Source organism: Pseudorca crassidens, chromosome 2 (assembly GCF_039906515.1).
Source record: "Pseudorca crassidens isolate mPseCra1 chromosome 2, mPseCra1.hap1, whole genome shotgun sequence".
Taxonomy (NCBI): Eukaryota; Metazoa; Chordata; class Mammalia; order Artiodactyla; family Delphinidae; genus Pseudorca; species Pseudorca crassidens.
This window is the reverse complement of record NC_090297.1, coordinates 121,507,184-121,522,958: the sequence shown is the minus strand read 5'-3', so window position 1 is coordinate 121,522,958 and position 15,775 is coordinate 121,507,184. Positions and strand designations below refer to the sequence as shown.

General features: G+C 38.0%; 1 long non-coding RNA gene across 2 annotated transcripts; it reads right to left on the bottom strand.

Annotated features, from left to right (window-relative positions):
- Positions 1–820: 820 nt before the first annotated feature.
- On the bottom strand, positions 821–12,479 carry LOC137219630 (uncharacterized). Of its 2 annotated transcripts, XR_010941184.1 has the most exons (4): positions 7,702–12,479; positions 4,378–4,449; positions 3,689–3,755; positions 821–1,920 (listed from the first exon to the last, which is right to left on the bottom strand). It is a non-coding gene; the product is annotated as an uncharacterized lncRNA (long non-coding RNA). The 2 variants fall into 2 exon arrangements; XR_010941183.1 differs by having other exon boundaries at positions 821–3,755.
- Between the last annotated feature and the right edge of the window lie 3,296 nt (positions 12,480–15,775).

Sequence of the window (15,775 nt, the reverse complement as noted above, 5' to 3'; positions counted from 1 at the left end):
TATAAAGGCATACTGGATTCATGGACTGGAAGATTATCTTATTAAAATGTCACTCTTTCCCAAATCGACCTATGGTTCCATTGCAATTCCTATCAAAATCCCAGCTGACTTCTTTACAGAAACTGCCAAGCTAATTCTAAAATTCATATGGCAATTCAAGGAAACAGAATAACCAAAACAATGTTGGTAAAGAACAAGTGGGAGGACTCACACATCCTGGTTTCAAAACTCAGTTCAAAACGACTGCAATCACAGTGTGGTACTGGAATAAGAACAGACATGTAAATCAATGGAACACAATTGGCAGTATAGAAATAAACTCTCATATGTATGGTCTATTGATTTTCAACAAGCGTGCCGAAACAGTTCAATGTGGAAAGAACAGTCTTTTCAAATAATGCTGGGACAACAGTACATCCACACACAAAATAATGAAGCTGGATTCCTACACTTCACACCATACATGAAAATCAACTGAAAATGGATCAAATATCCAAATGTAAGATCTAAAGCTATAAAACTCTTAGAAGAAAACAGAGGGCTAAATCTTTATGACCTTGCATTACACAATAGTTTCTTAGATATGATACCAAAAGCACAAACAACCAAAGGAAATATAGATAAATGGGATTTTATAAAAATTAAAAAGTTTGTCCTTCAAAGGACACTATCAGGAAAGTGAATAAACATATAGAATGGGAGAAAATACTACAGGTGGGAAGAATAAGATGCAGTTGGGAGAAGAAAAGTATGGTAGTTTCTAGGTGTGACAATCTCAAAATTTTGAACTATTACAAATAAAACAGCCACCCTGAATCACCCCGAAGGGCAGACCCAAGTTATTTTTGTTTTTAATGTTTATGCCTTTCTAAATCTGAGAAGCTGCCAGGATACTAGTACATAGCAAAAAGTGATGACAGCACACTGAAGTGTGTAAGCTTTTGTGTGTACATAGCTATCTAAAGGAAACCAATACTAGTTGTCGGGGGGAGCATTACGGCGGCTCTGTGACCGCAGCTCAATTTGCCTTCATAGTGTGGCCACACCTCCCTCACTGATATTCTCAACAACGGGGTAAATAATTTAATAGGGATAAGGCTTTGATCTTCCTCTTATTCTCCCTTAGTGCTTATGTTCTAGGTACAATATTGATGTACCACAGAAAAGGAAGCATGTGAATGTGCTCTGTCTGGTTAAGTTATATAGCCTTTCTACATTGTAGAGTCCTTCAGTTTCTAAAATCATGGAGCTTGTATTGTTAGAACCAATGAAGTGACTAAAAGAATTTTTAAAAATAAGTCATCAGTCGGGACCTGCATAGGTGAATGAAGGAGAAACAATTTATAGTCAGAAAAAAAAGTAAAGTTAACATTTAGGATTATCAACGACTGCTGGTTTTCCATAATATATTTCATTCCTGATTTTATTGGAAAGAGATATGATTACTACCACCATTCAAAAAGTGGTACTTTATTAATTAATAAGCTCTTGGCTCATCTTTGAGGTAGATTTCGGATTTAAAATAGACTACCACACTGCTAACTACTTCACCTGATGTTTGTCAATATCATAGATGCTTGATTCTAGAAACCTACAGACTTATAATTACCTGAAAACTGGTGATGAATCAAGGTTTTGTGGGGCCTGTACCTCATGTACTTCGGGAAATTCTATCTAATAAAAACATGCAAAGTTATGAATACAAAAATTGCTAGGACCCCGCTCAATATCTTGGAAGGAACCTATGCAAGTGAGGAGCCCTGAAGCCTAAGCCTCATTGTATGCATGATAAATCCACCTCATCTGGGGCCCTTTTTCAAACTTATTTAATACAGGCAACTTATAAACACCCCAGTAATATGTCATAGTAGGTAGTAAAATGACTTAACTCGAGGGTGGCATCTTCCTTTGGTGGCTTGCCTTTGGAAAGAGATGCAATAAAGTTTATATGACTATGGCAAATATTTCCTGAAGCAAATTACCTTTGTCTATTAGAAAGACTTAGCCCAAAACAAAGACTACTATACTGTGACAATCTTTTTAAAGTAACTGTGAACGAGTTTTAGGAGTACAGTACTAATTTATTTCCAACACCAGACAGTTCTGATTCTTTCACTAACTTTTTCTGTCATTTAAGAGGAACACAAATTCAAAAGGAACAAGTTCCTGCCTCTTCCATTACAAATCTTTTCTAACCTACCACCCATTTTCTACTTCATCAACCCCCTCCCTCACCTTGTTACCCCGCTGCATAGATGCTAGAATGGCTCTCATATATGTCTTCCCATCAACATCCGTCTTTCTCCTCCCAGTATGAAAGCTTCTTGGGGACAAAGTCCCTGGCGTATGCATGTTTGTATCCGCAGCACTTAGGACAGTGCTGACACACAGTGGGCATGGCACTCAGTGAATGTTTTCTGAATGAATTCATTAATTTTTAAACTGTGATTGATTATTTTTTTATTTCCACAATGTATTTTCCCGTGTTGCCTACATAACTATAGTGAAACTCTGATTCTTATAAGGAAGTCTTGATGTTATAGGATGTTTAGGAAAGGTGGTGAGGTTATGACGTTATATTGACGCTACTAAAACCTCCTGGTGAAGGGACCTCATCAACCTGCTCCCCTGTGTGCTGGCAAAAGAAAAACTGACCCTTGGTACTCTCTCCCCAAGGTAGGCATCAGCAAACTAACAAGGGAAAGGAAGGAGGGAGCTAAAGATAGGCATCTGCAGGAATTGCTAATCCAGCTCCAGACACGCCTCAACACCTTCATTAACCCAAAATGTGTGAACTGTGTGAAACTGTTCACAAGACAGGTTAAGAGAGTCTTTTCCAAAGTCAGGTGTAGAAGAGCTCTTTTCCTTGAGTCTAAAATCAACTTCAGGCCATTGAAAGTACCCACTATCATTTCCCTGTGTCAAGAGAAATCACAGAATTTTTGAAATGAAGGGGTGTAAAACCCACACTTCTTATTGAAGAGTAGTCAGCAAAGAAAGTATATTGAATTAGGCTACAGCAATGTATTTTCTTCGTATTTTTCACACTATAGCTGAACACAAACAATGTCTTTTCCCATACTACAAACGTTCCTATTGACCACAGATAATTCACTTCAGAGATATATGCTTTTTGAAAAATAATGTTCTGGATGGCTGGGGAGAGCCTGTGGTGGGTGTTCAGGAATTCTTTCTGCTTTATCATTTAAAAGAGCTAATAATGGTTGGAGAAGCACCCTCATCTTTTGCTCCCTGAAGAATTCGGTGCTAATAGTTAGTTCTTTGCAGCTCTGTGTTGCATACATTTTAAGCAGTTAGGAACTTTGCACATGAGCAGGAATCAAAGTTAAATTCAAAAGTGGAACCTCATGGACCATTCGCATATTGGAGAGGCATCAGTTGGATTCCATGACAATGCTAATTTGAGTGTTTTTGCTCGGTGCCTTTTATTGCCTGTACCAAAGATCAGTACTATGGAAAGCAGGGTGTTTCATATATATGAGTTAAACAAGTCTCTTGGCCTCTTTGTACCTTAGTTTCCTAATTTTAAAGGAAAATAAATTGCTCTCAAGACATATTTTCCAGAATTCACACTGAGCTTATACCAGCTAACCAATAACTGCATGATTTTTTTACAGTGTTTTTTACATGCATTCATCTTCTATTTCACTTACAACTTGTATAATACCTGTATTCCATGCCAGGCCTGAAACTTTCCAAATCTAAGTTCTGTGAGTAAATTGCAACCAAGATTTCTACCAAAAAAGACACCAGCAAAAGAAGAAGAAAAATATGTATTCTTTCAGAACATTTATCCTTTGGCAAATATTCTAATTTATATATGATGAAACATAACATCAGTACTCCCTCCATACACTAAAGTAATCTCACTGTGGAAGATATTATGATTTATACTTTCATGATTATATATGGGGTGCATTAGATACAAACTAGTAAATGCTCATTAAATACTTGTGTTAAGTGATCCTTATATCTCTAGAAAGGCAGCACTATTAACATTTTGGGCTGGATAATTCTTTGCTGTCAGAGGCTTTCCTGTACACTGTTGGATGTTTGTAGTATCTCTGGCCTCTGTCCACTAGATGCCAGTAGCATATACAGTTCTGACAAGCAAAAATGTCTCCAGACACTACCAAATGTCACCTACGTGCCAAATCACCCTGGTTGAGAACCACTGCTCTATGATTATTCATCTGACCTGTGTAATATTTCTCACATTAATCTTTGCTAGAGAGAAAAAGGATTTGCTACAAAATTTTAGCAGCAATTTTAATCAAAATGAGTAATAAATTAATTTTATAAATAATTAAGCTTTATAAAAATTTCAAATATAATGAAGTTATATTTGTAACTTACATAAACTGCAAAAAAGGTAGTGGTTCAAATGTACGTTGTACAGTAGACGGTATTTTATTGCAGGAAAAATTTCTAGGAAATGTAAAAGGAAAATATTGCCTCAATTAGCTATTAGATATCTAATTAGTAGGAATAACTAGTAGAGGTTAGAATGATAATAATAAATAAGAAGCTTTGGTCTAAACTCCAAACCTTAGGAATTACTATTTGAATCTTCCAGAGCCCCTAACCCTGCCTTCACCTCTCTTAAGTGTCTCACCTTCAGGATGTTCATAAATTAAAAATACAACTATAGATCAATAAATTTTGGAGGTAACCTTTCCTGAGAGCAGAAGCATTGATTAGATTCCACCTTTTGTGGTCTGATCAAATTCTAGATTATGAGCTCAAAGATTTTATCTCTATATATCATTATAATTTCTAATATTAAAAGGAATATTCTTATATTTACACACTTCCCAGTATAGTTCTGTTTTTCTAGGCCAATTCATTACCAAAAGAAATAAAAGATACCCTTTCACACAACTTGAAAGGAAGTTACTCCTATGATTAATATGTAAATTTAATTCCGTATTACACTTTCTATCATATGGACTTTTATTCGAAAATACCTACTCTTGACTATAGCTGACTATCTTATTTCCATTGATTCCAGCTTCGTCGCTCACTTCACCTGGATGGGTATAACTGTCTTCTGACTGATATTTCCATCTCTACCCTCTCCCTTTCTAAGCCATCCTACATGTGATCGCCAGATTAACACTCTGTAAGTGGTTCTCAAATACCAGCATCACTTGTGAATTATTGAAGATACAAATACTCAGCCCTACTCTGGACCTCTTGAATCAGTAACTACGGGGGTGGAGCTTGTGTTTTCACAAGCCCTCCAAGTGGCTGGTTCTGTTGCAGGCTAAAGGTTGTCCTAAAGCACTGCTGTGGTAACATGCTAGCTTGGCATGTTATCCTTGGCTTGGCCTCCAAAACTCTAGATGATCTGGCTCTAATCTTCTACTCTTCCCACTTGTACTCTACAGGTACTCAAGAGTATTTCTCCTGTGCTTTGTCTTTCTCCCACTTTCCTTTTGCAAGCTTATTCTTCCCAAGATGTCTGTCATTGATACCAAATGGCCCTTCGAGGTCCCGTTTAAACAGCATTGCTCTAGTAATATATTCCCTGATCCAATTTGAAGTATTTTTTCCCTATTTTGTGCTCCAGTACCAACTTATAGTACTCATTGCACATATTCATTTCTTTCTTTAAATATAGCTATTTTTGCAACCCATTTCCTCTGAGCATAAACTCCTTCAAAGTATGGACTAGATCCTGCTTATGTGCATCGTCTATCATATTTAAAGCCAACACGTGGACATAAAGCAAACTCAAATATTTATAAAATCAACGAATAGCTGGGGAGTGGAGAGAAGGAGGAAATGACTGTTTTAAAATAAATGTAGTTTTATTACTTCATTGTGCCTCCATAGCATTTTGTGATTATGGTTTGAGCTTATTATATGTTTTTTTCCCTGTGAGATCATGAGTTGCTAAAAGGAATCCTGTCTTACCCATTTTCATGTTTACAACACTAGGCATAGTGCGTATTAGCATATTCTTTCTTCGCTTTTTTATTGATTGGCATTTTTTTTAAGAATGAGAATACTTATGCTAACATGAAATAATCAGATTATAAAGTATTTCATAGTAGAAGTAATGAAGGGCTTAGCCCACTGAGCAGTTATTTTATTTGTTCTTCTCCAAACTGTGTTTCTAAGGTTTGGAGCCCAGATGGCAGAGAAGAGACTAATATAAAGGTGATTGTCCCTTAAGGCTTGGAAGCCTTGATAATTAAACGAACTATTTTTAGGGTCATGTGGGGCTCTTTATACCCATTTCCCTTAAGCCTTTTATATTTGCAAGAAGAATCTATTTGCTAAAGAGGATCATTCATTCGCTTAATAAAGATTAATGACATACACAACTTTGGATGCCATGGACAAAGGACAAAAACTGAGGTTTTATAGCAAAAAACACAGTTATCTGTTTATCCCTAAATTAAAAGAAATACTAGGCAAGCATTTCCTCTTTGATAAGGAAGCTGGAGAGGGAATTCCCTGGTGATCCAGAGGTTAGGACTCGGCGCTTCCACTGCTGGGGATCTGGGTTCAATGCCTGGTCAGGGAAATGAGACCCCACAAGTTGTGTGGCGTGCCCAAAAAACAAAACAAACAAACACAAAAAACAGAAATAAAAAGGCTGGAGAGTTTTTTTAGGGGCATTTCTGAGATGCTTATTTAGTGTGAGCATTTCTAAATATACCACTTAACCATCACCTTAAACATTCTTAATATTAATATCTCACTTCCTGCATTAAAATCCTTAACAAGTGTTTGTTATTTTGGTAACTTAATGTGTTCTTGACAATACTGATTTTTTTAAGAGATTTTTTTTTGATGTGGACCATTTTTAAAGTCTTTATTGAATTTATTACAATATTGCTTCTTTATTTTTATGTTTTCATTTTTGGCCATGAGGCATGTGGAATCTTAGCTCCCTGACCAGGGATCGAACCCACACCCCCTGCATTGGAAGGCAAAGTCTTAACCACTACACCACCAGGAAAGTCCCTTGGCAATACAGTTTACATAATTCATCTGCTTAAATATTTAATACTTAAATGTTAATTTAATTTAGATTAAATTATCAAAGTTAGGAGTTAATGGCATTCATATTAATCTAACTGTTGTATATTTTCTTGTCTTGTAGGTGACAATTTGAGGTTAACTTTAATTCCTCTCATTTCACTAAACCAACTTTTTAAACCTTTTCTGTAAAGGCCAGATAAGTAAATATTTTAGGCTTTGCAGGCCACATACAGTCTCTGTCACATATTTTTCTTTGTTTCTTTTTTTTTCTCATTTACAGCCCTTTAAAAATCAGTTTTAACATATGGGCTGTATAAAAACAGACTGTGGGCCAGATTTGATCCACAGGTCATAAACAAAATGTAAATACAGATGGAGACTATATGAACACTTATATAACAAGGTTCATATGGGAGCCTATAATTGCTCAGACATCATTACCACTTTTCCTCTACAACTAAAGTGTATTTTTCTATCTATACCTTGTCTGTATAATTAAAAAATTAAAAATGAATAGGAGATATTTAGTGCCAGTGTTGGGCTGGGGCCCTACACAGACTCACAGGATTGTAGAATTGTATTGCTAGAAAAAATTGAAGAGATTATCTAACTTGAACCCCTTAATTACTTTATAGATAATCTACTTTATAGGTAAGAACTCATAAATAAATATGATTAACTTACAAATATCGGAGGGATAGCAAGCCTTCAAATGAGTCCTTATGTAATTCAGTCAAATCATTTTCACTGAGAATTCTGAAAAATGAAAAGGTTATTTCTGGATCAAAATGCAAAATAACTACAACTATATACTACATAGGACTAACTCCTATATGTGGAGGAAAGCTGGGTAATGGTGCCACCTAAACAAACTAATTCTTATTTGATTTAGGGATGGTGATTTCTGCTCTGTTTCCATTTAAACCTTCTTTTCACGTCTCACACACACACACACACACACACACACACACACACCACCCACTCTTCCCACCAAATCATATAGTTAAAGCCTACTCTCTAGACCACGAAGTCTCTGTTAGAACCCAGCTCTGGGTGGCACCAACGTTGCAGAGCTGCTCTTCCCTCCTCTCTTTCCCCAAACCTTATTGGGAAGTCCCCCACACAACTGTATCAGGGCAAAGGAAGCCATCTGGTTTTATCCCCATAACAAATTTTTGAAAACTAAAATGCGAATAAAATATACATAACTGTTCAATAATTAAATTGAACAACTGTTCAACTGTTTAATAATTACAATACAGATCCCCACGTAACACCATTCATGTCAAGAAAGAATCCTGCCAGCATCCCAGAAGCCCCCCATGTGCCCTTTTCCAATCACAACCCTCTCTCTGACTTCCTAGAGGGGACCACTATCCTGACTTTAAGAATAATTGCCTTGCTTTTTAAATTTACTTTTGCCTTTTCTCTATCAGCCATAAACAACATAGTTTAGTCTTCCTTCTTCTTGAACTTTATATAAGTGGAATCATATTATATGTATTGTTTTCCACATTGCTTCTTTCATTCAACATTATTTTGTAAAATTATTTTAGTTTTGCCTGTAGTATGTAGTGTTGCATGTCCAACTACATGAGGCTTCTGAGTATTTGAAAGTGGCTAATGACACTAAGGAGTTGAATTTTTAATTTAATTAATTTCAATTATTTTAAAATTTAAAAAACAGATACGCAATGTAATTATCGGAAAATGTTTATGTTAGCAACAATCTGCATATGTGATACTACTTTTTCAACTGTAAATTTTATGCAATCTAAATATTGATCAAGTATTTGTAATAAAATTTAGCAACCAAATTGTGATTTCAAAGAGTTAGTATGGAAAAAAAAATGTAGATTCTCTCATTAATTTTTATATTGATTAAATGTAAATATGATAATACTTCGGATATTTTTAAATCCTTAGTATGAAAAAAACATAGAATATCTTATTAATAATGTATATAATGATTACATGTTAAAATGATATTTGGGATATAAGGGTTAAGTAAAAGATATTAACATTTATTTCATCTGTTTCATTTTACTTTTATTTTTAAGTGGCTACCAGAAAATTTAAGATTACTTATGTGGCTTGCATTATGTTTCTGATGAAGTCTATGACTTCTAATTATGATTATATCACACTTTATTTATTCAACAGTTGGTGTATACTGAGATTTTTTCTAGTTTTCATTTATTAAAAACAATACTGCTTTGAACATTCTTATATTTGTATCCTGATACATATTTGCCTGAGTTTGTCTAGGATGTAATAGGGATACAAAATTGTTTCCTAAGAAGTTGTGCTATTTCAAGTTGGCAGATTGAAACATGTCAAGTCTCCACCCCTTCAACTTCCACCAAAATCCCTAAGAATGATAGAAAAGATATAACTTAAAAATCACAACCTTAGCTCAATGTGTGGGAGCACCTCCCCTACCAGAAACGTCCCGGAGCTGCCTACAGGGTGATCAGTTGGAATAGTTCGGTAGGAGCAGCCGACAGCACACATCAACCCCACATCTTCCCTCCTTGATCAAGGCAGCAAAAGGTGTCTTCCTCTAGGCAGGAGCAATTGGTGTTAGAAAGGGGGCAAGGTCCCAGAACCCTGAAAGAAAGGTATGCACTCCCTGACTAGCCACAAGAAGGCACCTCCCACCTCTGCCTTATTCTCAGGGGAACCCATTGGGAGTAATAAGCCCCAACAGCTCATTTCACTTGTCCCCTAAAGCTGGGAAACAAACGCAGTAGAATCTCAACTACAAAGGTGAATTACACTCAGGAATGACCAAACAATGTGATAAAGCCAACTCCATTAAGGACAGAAATCAAAAACAAACATAAGAGCTTATAGCCAATGAATCAGAGTTAACAAAGCACAAGAGGATCTTAGGATAGCACAATTATTACCCTCAGACAGATGTAGGCAGATAGTGCATCCATTAATCAAGAATATATGAATGAAAAGTGTTAGCAATAATTTAAAAAACTCAGTATATGAGCAGCAGAAATGACAGTTAAAGAATAAATTAGGAAACTGAGAGATCCAGCCAAATACTTCTCCAGAATGCAGAATGAAGGGAGCAGAAACGATTCACAGTCAAGCCTGACCCCTGGGTCTGCCCGAGGAATGTTAACCCCTTTGCTTCAAGTGGTCTCACAATAAAGACTAGGAACATACTGCAGGGAGGAGGGGGTGGTGTTTTGCACCAGTTTCTTAAATCTGATAAGCAGGAAGGCACATAGCCAGTGACCCAAGAGTGGAGTGAGGGAGTGGTAGAGAGAGCCAGTACAGAAGAAACTCTATAAGATGTCAAAGGTTGGTTTCTCTTGCCTGGAAGTATCCCCTTCCTTGCACGTGATATTAACAGTGGTACATCCTTCAGAAGCCTTGGGGATCTGAGCACAGGCTATGTTGCCTTGTGAAGCTATTTCCACTGAGTTCTGCATTTAAACGTTCTGCTTTTCACTCACAGTGTCTCTTGGTCACATATTTATATTAGTTCCATCTCATAGCTTATTTCCAGCTCATAAATTAATTCTTTACTCATAGCTTATGAGAATTAAAATATTACTACCTGGAAACTCTGCAACTCAGTTATTAAGGTGGTTCATATTATACAGAATATAGTCACACACATTTGTATAAGATCACTAAAACAAAAACACAAAAGACTTCAATTCCCACAAAGAACTCTTGGAGCCCTGAGCATGCTTCAAAGACCCTGACCTCAATTTGAAATTCACCATTTTAGAAGGAATCCCAGTGATTGTCAGAATACATGTTAGGGGGAATGGTCAACAGATGGTGCTAAGACTGTTTTCTCACCTCTAAGTACTGGTTTCATATTTCCATGCAAATGATCCAAAAAGAAAAAAAACAAATCAATATGTCCAACGACATGTATGCTAATCCTTTTCATACCTTCCAAGGTAGGAAAAAACTCTACCTCCCCATATGGCATAACAAAACTGTATGTATATACCATAAATGATATACAAACGTCACAGGAAATGATGGTATATGAAAAAAGCTACACAAAAGTGGAACTCACATATACTAACTATAACTTTGAACGCTGACAAGGATTCAGTAAGTACAGCAAAGAGATGGGGCTGATCCTCAACTCTATATGGCACTGTCTTCTCTGATTGGCTGATGCCCATATCAGACTGGTTGGAGTTTGAATATCATGCTAGGACAGGGCATAACCAAACAGTATGTATTTCAAATTAATAGGGTTTCTTTCTGTGAAGTTGTTTGGATGACAGGATAGTAGAAATGTTAAAAATAACAACGGTAAGTTCAGCCTAGAAGTAAAGTTTAGACTGAGAATGAGTCAGTCACCAGAAAATTACCCAAAAAGGAGCTTCAAATAAGCAATAACTGAGTAACTGAAATAAAATACATTAATCTGTAGAACTCCAAATATCCATTTTGACTGAAGAAAAAATTTTAAAAATATGGGGAATCAGAGTTAAAGCCAGATCTAAAACTTTCTCACACCATGAAAATATCAAAACCAGGCGTGAATGAACATTTAAGAATGATCCATGTCTAACTTCTGACCAGGGTTCTGGTCTAAGGCAATCTTCTGAATTTCACATTCATTCCTGATTCTGTATTATTGACAATTATCCTTCTCTCAACCTCTGTAACTTCTAGGAAATTGAGAGGGCTCAGGGTTGGTTTGTTTGTTTGTTTTATTGATTTAACTATATATATAATGCAAACAATAGGCCTTTCTGGGACTGATTTACTCTCCTTTCCCTGCTTTCTTTCTCTCCAAAGTACTTAGCAATGCTTGAAATTATATCTATTTATTATACTTACATACTTATTTCCATATATTTGTAAATTCCCTGAGAACTGGGATACTTGTGCTGTTTCATTCTTGGGCCTGTAACTCTAGCATGTAATAGTGGTGTGAGTAGGCAACCTTGTCTTGTTCCTTATCTTAGAGGAAATGGTTTCAGTTTTTCACCATTGAGGACAATGTTGGCTGTGGGTTTGTCATATATGGCCTTTATTATGTTGAGGATAGTTCCCTCTATGCCTACTTTCTGCAGGGTTTTTATCATAAATGGGTGTTGAATTTTGTTGAAAGTTTTCTCTGCACCTATTGAGATGATCACATGGTTTTTATACTGCAATGTGTAGGCAGAACACTCTATGACATAAATCACAGCAAGATCCTTTTTGACCTACTTCCTAGAGAAATGGAAATAAAAACAAAAATAAACAAATGGGACCTCATGAAACTAACCGCTTTTGCACAGCAAAGGAAACCATAAACAAGACCAAAAGACAACCCTCAGAATGGCAGAAAATATTTGCAAATGGAGCAACTGACAAAGGATGAATCTCCAAAATTTACAAGCAGTTCATGCAGCTCAATAACAAAAAAACAAACAACCCAATCCAAAAATGGGCAGAAGACCTAAAGAGACACTTCTCCAAAGAAGATATACAGATTGCCAACAAACACATGAAAGAATGCTCAACATCATTAATCATTAGAGAAATGCAAATCAAAAGTACAATGAGATATCACCTCACACCGGTCAGAATGGCCATCATCAAAAAATCTAGAAACAATAAATGCTGGAGAGGGTGTGGAGAAAAGGGAACACTCTTGCATTGTTGGTGTGAATGTAAGTTGATACAGCCACTATGGAGAACAGTATGGAGGTTCCTTCACAAACTACAGATAGGGGGGCTTCCCTGGTGGCGCGGTGGTTGAGAGTCTGCCTGCTGATGCAGGGGACACGGGTTCGTGCCCCGGTCTGGGAAAATCCCACATGCCACGGAGCGGCTAGGCCCGTGAGCCATGGCCGCTGAGCCTGTGCCTCCGGAGCCTGTGCTCTGCAACGGGAGAGGCCACAACAGTGAGAGGGCCGCGTACCGCAAAAAATAAAAAACTACAAATAAAGCTACGATACAACCCAGCAATCCCACTACTGGGCATATAACCTGAGCAAACCATAATTCATAAAGAGTCATGTACCAATATATTCATTGCAGCTCTATTTACAATAGCCAGGACATGGAAGCAATCGAAGTGTCCATTGACAGATGAACGGATAAAGAAGATGTGGCAAATATATACAATGGAATATTACTCAGCCATAAAAAGAAACGAAATTGAGCTATTTGTAGTGAGGTGGATGGACCTAGAGTCTGTCATACAGAGTGAAGTAAGTCAGAAAGAGAAAAAGAAATACTGTATGCTAACACATATATATGGAATCCAAGAAAAAAAAAAGTCATGAAGAACCTAGGGGTAAGATGGGAATAAAGGCACAGACCTACTAGAGAATGGACTTGAGGATATGGGGAGGGGGAAGGGTAAGCTGTGACAAAGTGACAGAGTGGCATGGACATATATACACTACCAAATGTAAAATAGATAGCTAGCGGGAAGCAGCCACGTAGCACAGGGAGATCAGCTCCGTGGTTTGTGACCACCTAGAGGGGTGGGATAGGGAAGGTGGGAGGGAGGGAGACACAAGAGGGAAAAGATATGGGAACATATGTATATGTATAACTGATTCACTTTGTTATAAAGCAGAAACTAACACACCATTGTAAAGCAATTATACTCCAATAAAGATGTTAAAAAAAAAAGCTAACTGCATTATAAGATCCTTCTTGGTTCAGAATTTTGAGGTCAATACCTGTGAGAAAAGGTATTTCCCCTTCCATATCCCAAAGCAAGATAATGATTGAAATTCTGTGTTTATTTTAAAAATCAAGTTTGGCAGGACCTCTTTAAAACCAGTAAGAGACAATTTAAACTTATTTTCTATTATACAAGTAATACATGATTATATTCTCAATATTTAACAATGAAATTACAGGTATAGTGAAAACCCTCCTTGTGCCCTAATCCCCCACCTACTACTTTGAGTTTAGTATTAATCCTTCCAGATTCTTTTCCATACGTTTGAGTACATACATATTTACAGATAGCCAAATAGGTTTGTGTGCTTTTTCCTATCTTCTTTTTACATAAGTAACATCCTTGCAACTTGATCCCTTCATTTCATGATATGTCTTAGATTTCTTTCCTTCCCAGTACATAGAGGGTTACCCCATTCATTTAAACTCCTGCATAATATTCCATAGTATGAATGTATCACAGTTTAATAATGACCCTATTGAAGGATGTTTAGATTATGTCCAGTTTTCTTGTTACTTGCATTGCTGCAATGAGTATCCTTGTACATGCATTTTTGTGAGCCTGGTCATTAATTTCTATAGAATAGTTATTTAGAAATGGGATTGTTGGGGTGAAGACTATTTAGATATAAAATTTTAATTGCCCTCAAAAAAGTTGTGCCACAGTTCTGGCAAAGAACGTGGTGAGAAGGGGATCGCTGCCTTCTAGCCCGGGGCCCTCCAGGCCCTCCGGCCTCCGGTCGGCGGGTGACTGGGGAGCCCCCGGGACAGGCTCAGGCTGTGTCTTGCCGAGCCCCAGAGCCCTCGCCTCAGTTGCCCACTGGCAGTGCCCGAGCCCGGAAGCAGGAACGAACTGCTCCCCCACCCCCACCTCCGCGACTTAATGGCGGCGGCCCCTCGGAGCCCAGTTCCCACCTACCGCCGGGTCTCTTGACCTCACGCTGCAGGGGTTAGGCGAAGCCTCCGGCAGGCCACCGAGAACGTGGCACTCTTGGGCGTCGGGCGTGGCAGGGCGAGAAGAATGGCGGCCACTGGAACGCTGCGGAGGAACGTTAGAGCCTCGAGGGCCCGGGAAGGGGGGGTCTACGTGTACGCCAGCTCAGCCACCCTTAGGCCTTGGAGCCCTCGCGATCTGGGACCTGAGGTGACCTCTCTGTCCCAGCTGGACAAGACCTCACCTCGTCCGGACAACGACAGACAAAGGCCTTAACGGGCCCGGAAGGTAAGCGGAGCCGCGGTCGACGACGGGTGGAACATTAGCGGGTCATCGGGCGGTTGGTCTTCGTTCTACCAAGACCTAGATGTTGGAAGATAGAAATGGTAGAATCACGTACCACATGTGGCCAATAGGAAGTGCCCGCCACCCTTTGGGAAGATTTACTGGCCGTTTATAGAAGGCCTGTGTATATAATATGAAAAAGCTGCTCTCAACTTTCCCCCCAACCTTTCGAAAACTTTTCGCTACATATAGGCCTTCTAGATGTGAAGAGGTTACCGACATATGATAGTTAAAGTCACATGTCTTGTAAATGCCCATTTGTTTCTTTAAAAAAACCGTAGAAAAGAAATGTCTTCTGGAAATGACTTTTCGAAATGGAATTGTTTGACCACCTCTAGAGGTGACATCAGGAGCCACAGAGCTCCACGTTTGCTCAGTGGGTTAGAGGACATGGAATGGAAGACGTTGAGGAGGAAGAAAAGAAGGTTCTATGCCAGACTGGTCACAGTCTGAGGTCTTCTGCCAGTGCTCAGTAGGTGTTCTGTAGGAGTTGTTCCACATGTAGATGTATTTCTGATGTATTTGTGGGGAGGAAGATCACGTGATCTCTGTGTCTTACTCTTCCGCCACTTGAAGCTCCTCCCGGCATTTTAAATATGGACTGGTTGGAGTAGCAAATGCCCAAAGAAAACGCAGAAACCACAGATGTTCTTTAAATATCACTCTTGGCATATTGTAAATACTCAGTACATATTAGGTGTTACTACCTTGTTCTTTAATGTTGTTGTTGTTGCCATGATGGTTAATAATAATAAACCATCTTGTTACAAAGCTGTCAGTTACTGACAATATAAG